This window comes from Molothrus aeneus, chromosome 10 (genome assembly GCF_037042795.1).
Source record: "Molothrus aeneus isolate 106 chromosome 10, BPBGC_Maene_1.0, whole genome shotgun sequence".
Taxonomy (NCBI): Eukaryota; Metazoa; Chordata; class Aves; order Passeriformes; family Icteridae; genus Molothrus; species Molothrus aeneus.
In genome coordinates, this window is record NC_089655.1 from 15575597 (window position 1) to 15587468 (window position 11872).

General features: G+C 49.5%; 1 protein-coding gene across 3 annotated transcripts in view; it reads right to left on the reverse strand.

Moving 5' to 3' along the window:
* The window catches only part of LPP (LIM domain containing preferred translocation partner in lipoma), a 318878-nt gene extending 307301 nt beyond the window's left edge, over nucleotides 1–11577 (reverse strand). For 2 of the 3 annotated variants that reach the window (XM_066556528.1, XM_066556526.1), the window contains exon 1: nucleotides 10954–10983. The gene's annotated coding sequence lies outside the window, so the exon portion shown is untranslated. Of the gene's footprint in view, nucleotides 1–10953; nucleotides 10984–11334 lie in introns of those variants that run through there. The other variant, XM_066556527.1, reaches the window with a different exon arrangement.
* Between the last annotated feature and the right edge of the window lie 295 nt (nucleotides 11578–11872).

Genomic DNA, 11872 nt, shown 5'->3' on the forward strand with positions numbered 1-11872 from the left:
GGATCTTCTAGCAGGTGTTACTGGAATCCTGGGCATCTCTCTAGCAAAGTGCAATGATATTTAACTTCCTTATGGGCTCTGGAGGCTGCCAAACATCTGTTGGGATTAGCTGGTTCATGTTTGAGAAGTGCACACAAACGCTAGCGTAAGGAAGGGCCTGGCCTATTTATGGATGGGAATGCTGGACCAAAACCCAAACCCACACAATGTATTTGCACATAGGGCTGTATGTCCCCTGACACATTTCACTGCTTTAGGATGGAGGCATGAGGTGTCCCCTGTAGCTTACAGCCTACTTCTGGTCGCTGATAACTTCAGTGAGTCATACTGCTCCCCTCCTCCACTTTACCCCATCCAAATGCACAACTGACTTTTGCTAACAGGCTGGGCCAGCGCAGCTTTACCAGGAGCCCCCAGATGGGGGTTGCCCTTTGCAGGGGAAAACCACCTTCCCCCAAGCTCCATCCCACGCTCTGGAGTGCTGCAGATCACACCCTCAGCCCACAGACCTCCAGCAGGCTCCCCAACACCCAGCTGCAGCTGATCAGCCGCCCAAATTCCTCGTGGCAAGGGACTTTACAAGTTTCATGTTTCTCTTGGGTGTCCCTGTCACACGGAGGCCTCCTGTGAGTAAGGGCTGAGGAATGAGACAGCGAGTATGCACAGCTCAGAAACTGCAGCAATAAACAGCCACGAGGGAGATGAACTCCCCAGGAAGGACAGGAAGAGCCCAAGTGGGTCCCAGATTGAACTGTGCACATTTGTTACAGGGACATAAGTGGCAGAGCCACAGCAGCCATATGTTCCCATGACCCAGAATTGCTTTGCACCAAGTTGCAAATCCTACATGTACAGCTCTGCTCTCTGTCAGAAACTACTGCTTCCCTTTCCTCCACACATTTCAATACTTATCAGGTCTTCATCTTAGTCACAATCTGCTAACAAGCACTTTTTACATCTTTTTGATCTTTGCTCATAATCAGTCACTATGTTCATAAGTCAATCATTCTGCTCTTCTCTCAGTATTCTTCATCTCTCAGGCCAGGACCTCCTCAGACCCAGACGTCACCTCATGGGTGCAGCTTGTGCTCTGAGCTTGGCTTCACAGGAATTGGATGCACACTGTTTGCCAGACTCACAACTCTCCTCCAGGTAGCAAAACAAGTGCCAGGCCCAGCCCAAGATGCTATTGGTCAAATTTGGAGATATGGACAACACAAGAAAATCTTGGCTATGGGATATGGAAAGAAAAAACAAAGGACGAAAGGAACCCAGGAGTACAGCAATACCATACCCAGAATTACTCATGTCTTTCATTAGATGGATAGGTCTTGTCCTTCTGGAGATCAAAAGCACCTGGAATCACTTTCATTCTACATCAGGAAGAATTTGCACAACTAAAACATACAAAATATATTCCCATTTTAGAAGATGCCTCTGCCAAGGGAGTTGAAACTAAATGAGATGAGCCAGTGACTTTCTGATAACACAGCTACCTTTGCACATCCAGCTCCACCCATAAAAGTGGGCACACCCTTAATCAGGCATGAATCAAATCACCTGAGACACAAGAAATTTATCAAGAGTTCTTGCAAAAACCCATCAGAGGTTGCTTGTGCCTCACTGCACTTCAAGGAATGGGGAACAGCCAACACAGGCAGACAGCTGCCCTGAAGCCAACAAAGCTGGAGCAGATCACTTTCACTTGGACTTCTGGCACTTGATGGCATAGCCCAAGACCTAACACACCACCTCAGGTGTGCAAATGAATACAGATTGGAGGCTGGGGCCACAGCACCCAGGGAAGCAGGGTGATGTGGATCTAAGTACGAGAGCCCAGAGAGTGGCCTGATCCTAGACAGGGTGAGGATGAGCAGCACAGATATCACTGTAACACAATGGAGCAATCCCACCTATCCTATCCCAGGGCAGAGCACAGAAGAGCAATACACCCAGCAGTGCAAAGGTGAGGTGATATCAAGCCACCTGCCCTGCATCCTCAGAGAAATCTGATCCTCAGCTGGAGGAACAGTGCCCACAACACACTGCCTGTAGGCTGTGTGTGCAATGAGGGCATGGAGTAACTAACTTCATATCCAGATTGACTTATACATGAACACGCCCTGCAGGGATCCTCATGCATAGTAAGGCAACGAGCTCTGCTCTTACAGCTCCTTCTCTCAGGCTACGATATTGTCCTTAAAAATTTCTCAACTAACTTCCCCAGCCTCCACACACCCCAAGTTCACAGCTCTCCCACACAACAGAGCAAAACATGCTACGCCAAGCCACGGAAGGAGACACACAGGCACTCTGTGAGCTGCCATCCTTTCACCCAGACACTTCAAGGACCTCAGTGGGTGCAGTGCTTTAGAAAGACATGTTCATTTATATTGTTTTAAGTCCACCTGCTGCTCTGGCCACATTCCCAAACCTCAGATGCAGAGGGAGACACTCAAAAAGGACCTACATGCCAAGAACCCCAGGCTCATTCCCGCAGCAATGCAGTGGTCCAAGGCATCATTCCTAACTTCCACAATATGCTTCTGCCCCACAGTCCTTCACTTAATGCCACTGCCAAAAGTCCGCAGATGTCTGCACCACTCACAGTAGGATCTCCTGCTCTGTATAAGGCTGACTCTTCACTGCAGTGAGGCTCTGGTCACTCTGCATGCTACAGTAGGAAAGAAGCCTGATATCTCCCCAGTAACTTTAACTCTCCTGCGCTTTGTTTGTTCTCCATCCGTCTGCCTTGGGAACAGGTTAGGATTTGGGTACAGGACAGTGATGAAACATTCGCTTATCTTCAGGCACACAAGTAACTGCAGAGTTCAGCTGAATTACTCATACACTTGAATTTCAAACTTACTATGCAGAAGGTTCACCAAGACCTCCTTAAATGGCAAAGATGCAATGTCGTGTTTTCCGAGCTCGGCTCTGCATCCCAAGGAACTCAAAAAAGAAATGGATTCTCTGAAAAAGCACCAAAGTGAAACTGCGCTAAGGAAGGCATAATTCTCGTTCTCCAAAAAAATAGCCTACAGGATCAGAAGTGATGAATAAGTTTTAAAAGAAGCTTCAACCCTGAAAAATTTCAGTCACACTTTACATGGTAAAACAAGTCACTGACGAAGCATTGAGCAGATGATGTGAAGTCCTCATTAATTCTACTCCTTGAAAGATATTTTTATACATAAATATGCCCCGGACCTTAACCATCTCTGTGGCTCATTTCTGGACCTCCTCACCACCACATTTCAGTTCCAACAGCATTAAGCTGCTCTAGCCTCCAAATGCCAGAGGCAAAGACCAGCTTCCACACTAAGCTAGGTATTTTAATACTCATGCAAGGTAAGTACAGGCTTTGCCCCCACTCAAAGATAATGATGATCATGCATAAGAGGCAGGTACAGCAGAAAATATGGGAGAAGATAAGCATAAGTGCAAGGAACAGTTTAGAGTAATCTCCAGAGTTGAGCAGAAAAGATGTTAACTTCAGTCTGTAATTACAAACAATTCTTCCCAACCATTTCTTTGCTTTATTATCAGTTATGACTGCACACTTAAAAGAACAACCCTGGCCTAACTGCTTTTTACTCCAAGATTTCAGTGTCAAGGGTGATATGAGACAGCTAGTTACATGCCTCTTCAAGCCTCATTGTCCCACCAGTAAAATGGCAAGAATAATTTTCCTTCACATTGGGAAGGCACTACAAAAATAGTTTCTCCAACTTCCAAAGTGCTCCAATGGAAGAGCAAAGAGTGCTCCAGAAAAGCACAAAAGAAAATTAATAACTCTGCATTCTGTCTCAAATTTGAACAGTACATGGTAAACAAGGCTTGGGGCCACACACTGCACAAAGAGAAAAGCAACTGAATAGATGCTCATTAAGTATCACCTTCCACTCTGGGCACAAAGAGTAGGTGCTCTGGCAATTAAGTGGTATATCATAAAACCTGATTGCAGGGAAGGCTGAAATTAAGGTTTCAACGACCTTCATTCTGGCATTTCATAGCTTTGGAGCACTCGGACTTTCCAACTTTACCACCATTCTTTTAACAACTACAGGTTTTCCACGTGGCTGCCACAATCACTATCCATTTTTTTCTGGGGATATCCAGATTATAGGCTTGTCTTGGCCACACTAATACCTTGAGGTATCTCTCAAGGTCTGCCCAAACCCACGATGAGCAAATCAAGTCCCTATCTCAAACAACAAGGCGTGTCAAATCCAAGCCAGCTGATGTTCCCCAGCAAAGAGCTTGAACAGGGACTTCACTGACACCCAGGCTAGTGAGGCAGCGATAATGCAGCAGCTGGAGCTACAATCACTTATCAGCTGCTAATTCAATCACTCTCCCAACCCAGCCACTGCTGCCTGCGCTATCTGGGAGACTCCTTGCTTTCATTCATGCCTCACTAAGTGGAGTAATTCAAATCTGTTAAGGTGAGGTAATAAACTGCTGAAACAGAGATCTCCTTAGGGTACGTGCACACAGCACGTTGAAAATGCACACGCACATTAGTGACACAGAAACCACCCCAGCTGGGGTACAACCACCACAGCCTCTGCAGCAGGACCACCCACAAGTCACCTGTAGCAACACCCCAACATTCTCTGTCCAAAAAGCAAACCTCACCTGTTGCCATCTTATTGCAAAAGTTCCATACCTTCTCATTGATTTCTCATGGGCAGCTCCTTGCAGCACAGCCAACAAACTCTAGCTCCCCTCTTCACCCAGCTCACCCACTCTTTTGTGGCACTCATCTTCATATTGGACCAGCTGTGGCCTGTTCCTAATCTTTGGTGATACGTACAGCTGCAACTCCTCAGGTGTAAGACTACCTTCTATTTTCTTACATTCTATCCCTCCACTGAATTCCATGCAGCAGCCACACCACTGAAAAAGCCCTACAGGAGATATTTAAACATAACAGAGCCAAGTTTAAGGGAAGGTTTGAAGCTGGACCATTTCTAACCCACCACACAGTGCAACCCTACCCAGCCCATGGGGCTCCACAGATCCTTTTTCAAGGCCTGTGGGACAACGTGTCAATTCAGTCTCCTCCACCCCATATGCCTTTGCCCAGCTGTCTGGGCTGGTCTCACAACTGAGCAGCTGGGTCCTGGCTCCTCGGCAGTATTCCAGCCCACAGCCCTGACACAGGCTCTCCATGTGAGAAGAGATCAGGAGCAGAGGGAGAATAGAAGATGACTCCAGCTCCCCGCAGTGAGATCAAATGGCCAAAAAAAAAAAAAAGGAGAGGGTAGTTACAAATTGATGCATAAACAAGACCTGACTGTGCAATTCAGAGCTAACAGGGCAGTTTACTAAATGTTAATTAAATCCTTAGTGCCTGTTACTCCAGTCATGGACATCAACTTATTTTTAAATTAAATAAGCAGTAAATGCTTAGATGAACTTCTATTAAATTTCACCCAGTGACTGAAGTATGTGGGGTTTTTAATAGACATTAAACAAGATAGTTATGGCAAGTTAGCTGATACTTCATTACCTAAAGATAATGGTCATATTAAATCTCAACTAACTATTCCACTGGCAGCACAATCATCCAAGATTTGGCGGAAGTTTTCCTGCTTTGAAGCATCACTGAGCAGCAGCAGCAAGGGGAGGAAGGCAGCCAGGAGCTGAATGGCACCTATTTAGAGGATGCTCATGTGCATAAACTCTCTAAGGCACAAGACAGGATCACTCCCAGCCAGATCTGCAAACCCCAAAGAGGGCTGATGGACCCAGCAGCAAAACTGGCATAAGTCAGAGACCCTCATGCATCCCTCCCTGCCCCCAAACCAACCTAAGTGGTTTATGGGTTTGCTGAGGAATCACAGTACTCCAAGATTCCCTTACGCTATCGAGGGCAACAGAAAACATCCTAACAGCCTGCAACACTCAAAAGCTTATAACATTGTCTAAGAAAAGGTTATCAGCAGCCCACAACTCCACCGATGTTTGTTTTCCCTCCCTGAGCATATTGTGATAGTTTGGGAGTTCTTCTGACTCACACGTGTGTGTCACTGTCACCCACAGATCCCAACAACAGATACTGACAGTCTAAAATGACAGAGAGTTGCTGACAGTGACTTAAAAAAAGATCATTTTCATGCCAGCTCTTGCAGTTGCTCAGAACCTGATCGAAACCAGCTCTTGGAGATCAAAACAGAATCTCCACTGAGTTGTCTCTACCAATAACCTTAATTGCAATGATTAAGTGTGGGTAACAGGTTTTAGTTTTTTTAATGTTTGGACTGGAAAACATTGCCAGCCCTGCATGGCCTGCCATGCCCAGGAGCAGGATGAATGAAAAGAACCAACCCTGTTAAACTCTGCTTCTTAGGCAGGCATAAGCTCTCAAAAGCTTTAATGTTTTGTGGGGTTTTTTTCTGGTCTGTGGTTTTCGGTTTGATTTGTTGTTTTCTTTTCTCTGTTTGTTTCTATTTTGCAAAACAAAGAGCTTCCTAAATCAGAAAGAGAAAAACACTAAGTTCTTCAAACTTTACTGATTCTCTCTTCCAATGCACACATGGACACCAAACACAAGACCTTCCCTCCAATCCCTCCTCTGGAACCCTTGTTTGTAAAGTTATTTCAAGTATTTTCCTATGTATAACCCACACTCTTTAAAGGCATTGTTCCTTGTGAATCTGTGCATCAGATAACCCACATCCTTTCATAATTTATGGTTTCCATCGCCTTTGCTCGTTCCTCCTCTGCTCTGGCTGCAATTGCAGTAATCTCTCTAGCTTTTCACAGAACTACACTCACACAAGAGCGAGGGCAAAGGGAGATGAGGAAGCTGCTGGGGTGAAAGACTGGCTGTGGAGGACCTTGTCTTGCAGACAGGAGCTCACTGTCACACTCACATGTGCACACAGCAAACACAGCTGCTGAATCACAGACTTCTGCTGGGATCACATGGACTCTGTATTCATCTTACTTTCCTGAAGGTGTTCTCCCCGTCAAAAACAAAGTACCTAAAAAGCACACACATATCTAAAGAATCATAGAATATCCAGATTTGGAAGGGACCTACTCTTGGCCAGTGTATATTTCTCCATCATCCTGATGCCATCTTTAAAACCTCTCCATGCATTCAAAGAGACTTAGCTCCAGCTTAGCAGGGCTGCCACAGAGCACACCAGAGCCTGGACAATCAGTTAAAGGTGAAACCCAGCATCTGGGGCCAGCCAGAGCAGAGTGTGCAAGTGTTTCTCAAAGCCATGTAGGGAGAGAAGAGCCCAGTAGGAGAAAGGCAGAGCTGTGTGGGTCAGGCCTTCAGAAGCTTGAGGAGCAACAAAAAGCCACTGAGAATGTATTGTTCACACAAGCACGATGGGCAGAGCAATAGAGAAACCACTGCGGGCACCCTGAGGGTATTTGTTTCCACAGACACACGGAAACTGTTCTTGGAACAATTTGTCATCCACCCAAGCTACTGCTTTTCTCTATCTGTGTCTATCTAGTGTCAGCCAGAGATGCTTCATGGAAACCTACATGAAACTGTTTCTTCTTTCCAGTTAGATGTTTATGATACAACAGGCACCAGCACAAACTGGTACAACTCTCAGTGTGCCTGACACTCATACAACCATCCCATCTTCTTTTCAGACTTGGCTAAACTTGTTCTCAGCAACATTCTGCATGGTAAATGCCACCATTAGTTACACTGAAAAGCACTTTCTTCATTTTGAATCGACCACTTTCACCTTGGTTTTCATTTTTACAGAGGAATAGACATCCCTTTTCCGCAGCACTCACTGTTTCTCTGACACCCTTCTAACCTGTGTCCTTCTAACAGGAGTGATCCCATACTGCTCATAAAACTCTCTCAAGTTTTCCAGCTCCCAGCCGTTCTCACTATCCCTCTCCAAAACTGCATACACAAAGTTTGACTGATCACAAGAGTATTACTCAGGTTTTATACTAAGGCAGGTGGACACAAGCAGTGATTTTAACAAACAAGGCATCAGCCAGACTTCAGAACAGAATGGTGTCTCTAAACATGAACCCCCACACCATAATTCTTACTAGAAGTTATAATTAAAAATACATACTGATGATAATATATGTAAAAGCACTCAAGCTCCCGTGAGACTGCAACCAACACTATTAGGTACCTTGCAAAACTCACTAGTCCAGCTCTGGAGCTTCATCCCAGAACATCCTAGAGAAATAACTACTTTACAAGGGATACACACGTGAATCTGCCATTACACTGCTTGAAAGCTTGAATTACACTGCACCAGTTCCTCATTGTGCCCATTACCTCACTAACGCAGCACAGCTGAAGGTGTTTCTCAGGGGAATCCAACTTGGAAATACAGTGTGCTCTGCAAATTTCCAGGAGACAAGACAGGTAAACTAACCACAATTCCCAAGACCCGAATACCACTTCTGACCTGCCAGTGCAGAGCCAGGCTTTTGCCTGTTTTTCCTGGTTTCACAACAGCACATCACAGACAACATCATTCAATACTGTTATCCCCTAAAGCTGGGTGACTCTCCACCAAACACGAATAAGAGAAAGGATTCACAGAGCTGGAACCCACACTGAGATGGGCAAGCTCACCAGCACCCTGGCCTGACATCCAGGCTGATCTCCGAACATGTTCCAAAGGTAAAAATCTCACCTCTGTGAAATAGGAATTGGAGTTTTTCTCCCAGCTCAATACCAGCATCTCTGCCCCATCAGTACCAACCACACCAGGCAATCAGGGCTGGCAAGACAGGGAGAGCTGTACAGCAAGAAAAGCAGTAATTCTCACTGACCCAGGCACCATGGAGACTGATCAGCAATTCAGAGCAGCTGGGAGCTGCACCTAAAGAAACTGGAACGAGACAGTTCTAGCTTCATTTTCCCGGACATGTCTTTAATTTCCACCCTGCAACTTAGACAGCATGCAAGGGCTGCATGCCACCAACCAGCACTGCTGGCAACATGGGACACACACACAGTCAAGGTGCCCACGGCCACACCACACACAGGGTGGGAGTGACTTTCGGGAAGCAGGTCTCCTACCACTACATAGCATCCCTCTACAGGACCATTACTGATGGCAACTCACTGCTGCTGCTGCTCTGCTGGACCCAGGTGTCTCTGATCTGGCAGATTTTCCCAGCCCACACAAGCTGAGCCAGGTAAAAAAAGGAAACCTGAATAAAACAATTAAAGGAAAACTATCTATGGAACAACGGCAACAGGCCTGAAGGGCCCATTAGCAGCACCTGCATCATAACGAAGTTAAAGGCAGGATTTGACAGGGAGGTGTGCTGACAGGTGGCTCTGTGGCCACCACCCACACCATGAGCTGCTGATAGCCCATCCCACAGGGAAAAACCTCCAACAAAGGCTAAACAATTGAAATAGGGGAATAACAGAGCTAATAAATTTAGGAGCAATAGGCTGTAAGGTCAAGGAGTGGGCAGGGTGAGACAGACCAAGCCAACAGACAGAGAGTAATTTTCAACACTAAATCTTTATCCACAGACACATATATTTCCCAAGGGAAATCACTGAGTATTATTTAGCCTTGTGTGGGCCAGTCCTGCTTCAGCAACGATGGGGAATAATTAGAAAGTCCCCCACATCCCTAAACTGTCCTGCTGCACAGCAGGCTGAACTACACACAGGACAGCAGCCAACATTTTTACACAGCCACATTATTAACATAGAGATGAAATGCTGTGTCCTCTTCTCCAGCTTTGCATGTTCCCATACTTTCCTAATATCCCATTTCTCAAATTACTTGGTGAGCTGGCACCTGCTGTATCACCCAGCTCCCAGGCACTCCCCACTCTCCCAGCTCTTGCCCCAGAAATTACTCCTGGAATGTACAAGCACAAACTCTACAGGTAAGTAAGTTAGAAATCCTGGAATGTGTCCAAAAGCATTTGTGGCTGTATGTGAGACCTTCCTTTTTTGCATGGGTCAAAACCCCTTTGTGCAAAGGGACCAAGGTGTTGCAGATGTGCAGGGAGACACATCAGCAGGTTTTGTGGCTCCTGCAAGCTCCTTAAACTTTTGTGTACCAATTGCCTAGCAAAACAGAAAGAAACAGGAAACTAACTCAAGAACAACACAACTGGGCTTAAAAGTAAATTCCTACTGGTGTAGGAAAAAAGAAACAAACAAAAAATAATCAAAACAAAGCAAGAGAAGCCAACTCTCGTTTGTTTCAGCGGCAGGGCCAAGCTGCACCTCGAGGTACAGGAGGCAGAGCAATTAGGCAGGAGTTGCTTCATCAACGCCTCCTCGGGAGCACTGCCGGCTTCCCAGCACAGCCCCGGGGCGCGGGGAGTGCTCCTGAGCAATGGCAGGAGTAAGGTTTGCCTGTTCAAAAGAGGAGAGCAAGAAAGGGGGAGGGCAAAAAAAAAAAAAAACTTATGCTAAAAAAAAAAAAAAAAAAAAAAAGCCGTGGGTGACGTCAGGGTGTGGGAAACTTTTCCGACCTTACCTGGTGGGGAAGGCAGGGCCTCCCCCGGCATATAAAAAGCTGCCGGAGCTTTACTCAACTTATTATTTACTACGAGCCGCGGCCGGGGGTCGGCGGGCGGCGGGGCGGGGCTGCGGCAGCCGCCGCCCGGGCCAGGTGCACCTGCGGCACCGGCCCGCCCGCTCGGGGGGCCCGGCCCGGCTCACCCCGCCCGCCGACACCGGCCGGGAGCCGAGCACCGGGGCCGCCCGGGCACCGGGGAAGCTGCCCCTGGCCCGGGCCCGGCGCTGCCCCCGCCCCGCGGCCGAGCCCGCACCGCACCGGGCCGGCCCCTCCGGCGGCCGCGGCGCCCCGGGCGGAGGGAGGAGCCAGGGCGGCCCCCCCGGGCGGCCGGCAGCGCTCCCCGCCCCGGCCGGGGGCTCCAGCTGTGGCACAGCTGCCTCGGCGAGCGGACGGGGGTGGGGGGAGGAAGGGGGCAAGTTATTATCTGCAACAATACCTCGGGGGAGGAGGCAGCGGAGGCGAGCGCGGCGGCGGCGGCGGGAGGAGGTGGCGAGGGGCGGGCCGAGGGCGGCACCGGGACCGCCCCCCGCGGCCGCCCCGCACCGCCCGCCCCCGGCCCCGCCGCCGGCCCCTTCCTTCCGCCCGGCGGCCCCTTCCGCGCCCCTGCCCCGCGGCGTGCCCTGCCGGCCCCTCCCGCGCTCCCGGCTCCGCAACCCCCGCGCCGCTCCCGCCGCGTCCCCCGGGCAGCCCCTCCCGCGCTCCGCCCCGCACATCCCTCATCCTTCCCTCCCTCCGGTCCGTCCGCCTCCCCGCATCCCCCCGGCCGCGCCGCTCCCGCCTCCCGCATCCCTCCGTCCGCGACCCCCCCGGCCCTTACCTCCCCTGGGGCGCAGGGAGGGGCGGCCGGCGGCCCCGAGCTCGGCGGGACGGCCCCGGAACAAAAAGCGAAAGCGGCGGCCGCTGCCTCCCGCTCTGCCGGGCTGCCGCGCTCTGCCCGCGGCTGACGTCAAGGGCCCAAATTCCTGCCTTTCCCTGCAGGCAGATTTGTCCATGTAAGGGCTGGGGCCGGGGCCGGGGCCGGGGCGGCCGCACGGCGGGAGGGGGCTGCGCTGCGCCGCGGCTGGGGGGGACGGGCGGCACCGGCTCCTGGTGCCGGAGCGGGGGAGAACGGGGCTGGAGGCGGCCCCGACCCTGTGAGCATCACCTTGTGCTCTGCATCCCGGTGCCAGGAGAGTCGTAGGCCCAGAAATGCACCCTGTACTTTGCGGGATCCAACTTTTCACGGGGAAGTTTTGTCCAGGGCTCCTTTTGATTCTTTGGGTGCTTCTCCAACCAACTTTTAATTTGTTCCCTAGCTGGGGCAAAGAACAAGGTGACGGGAGGTGAAAAAGGTGCAGGGAGTTCAAAAGGAGCTG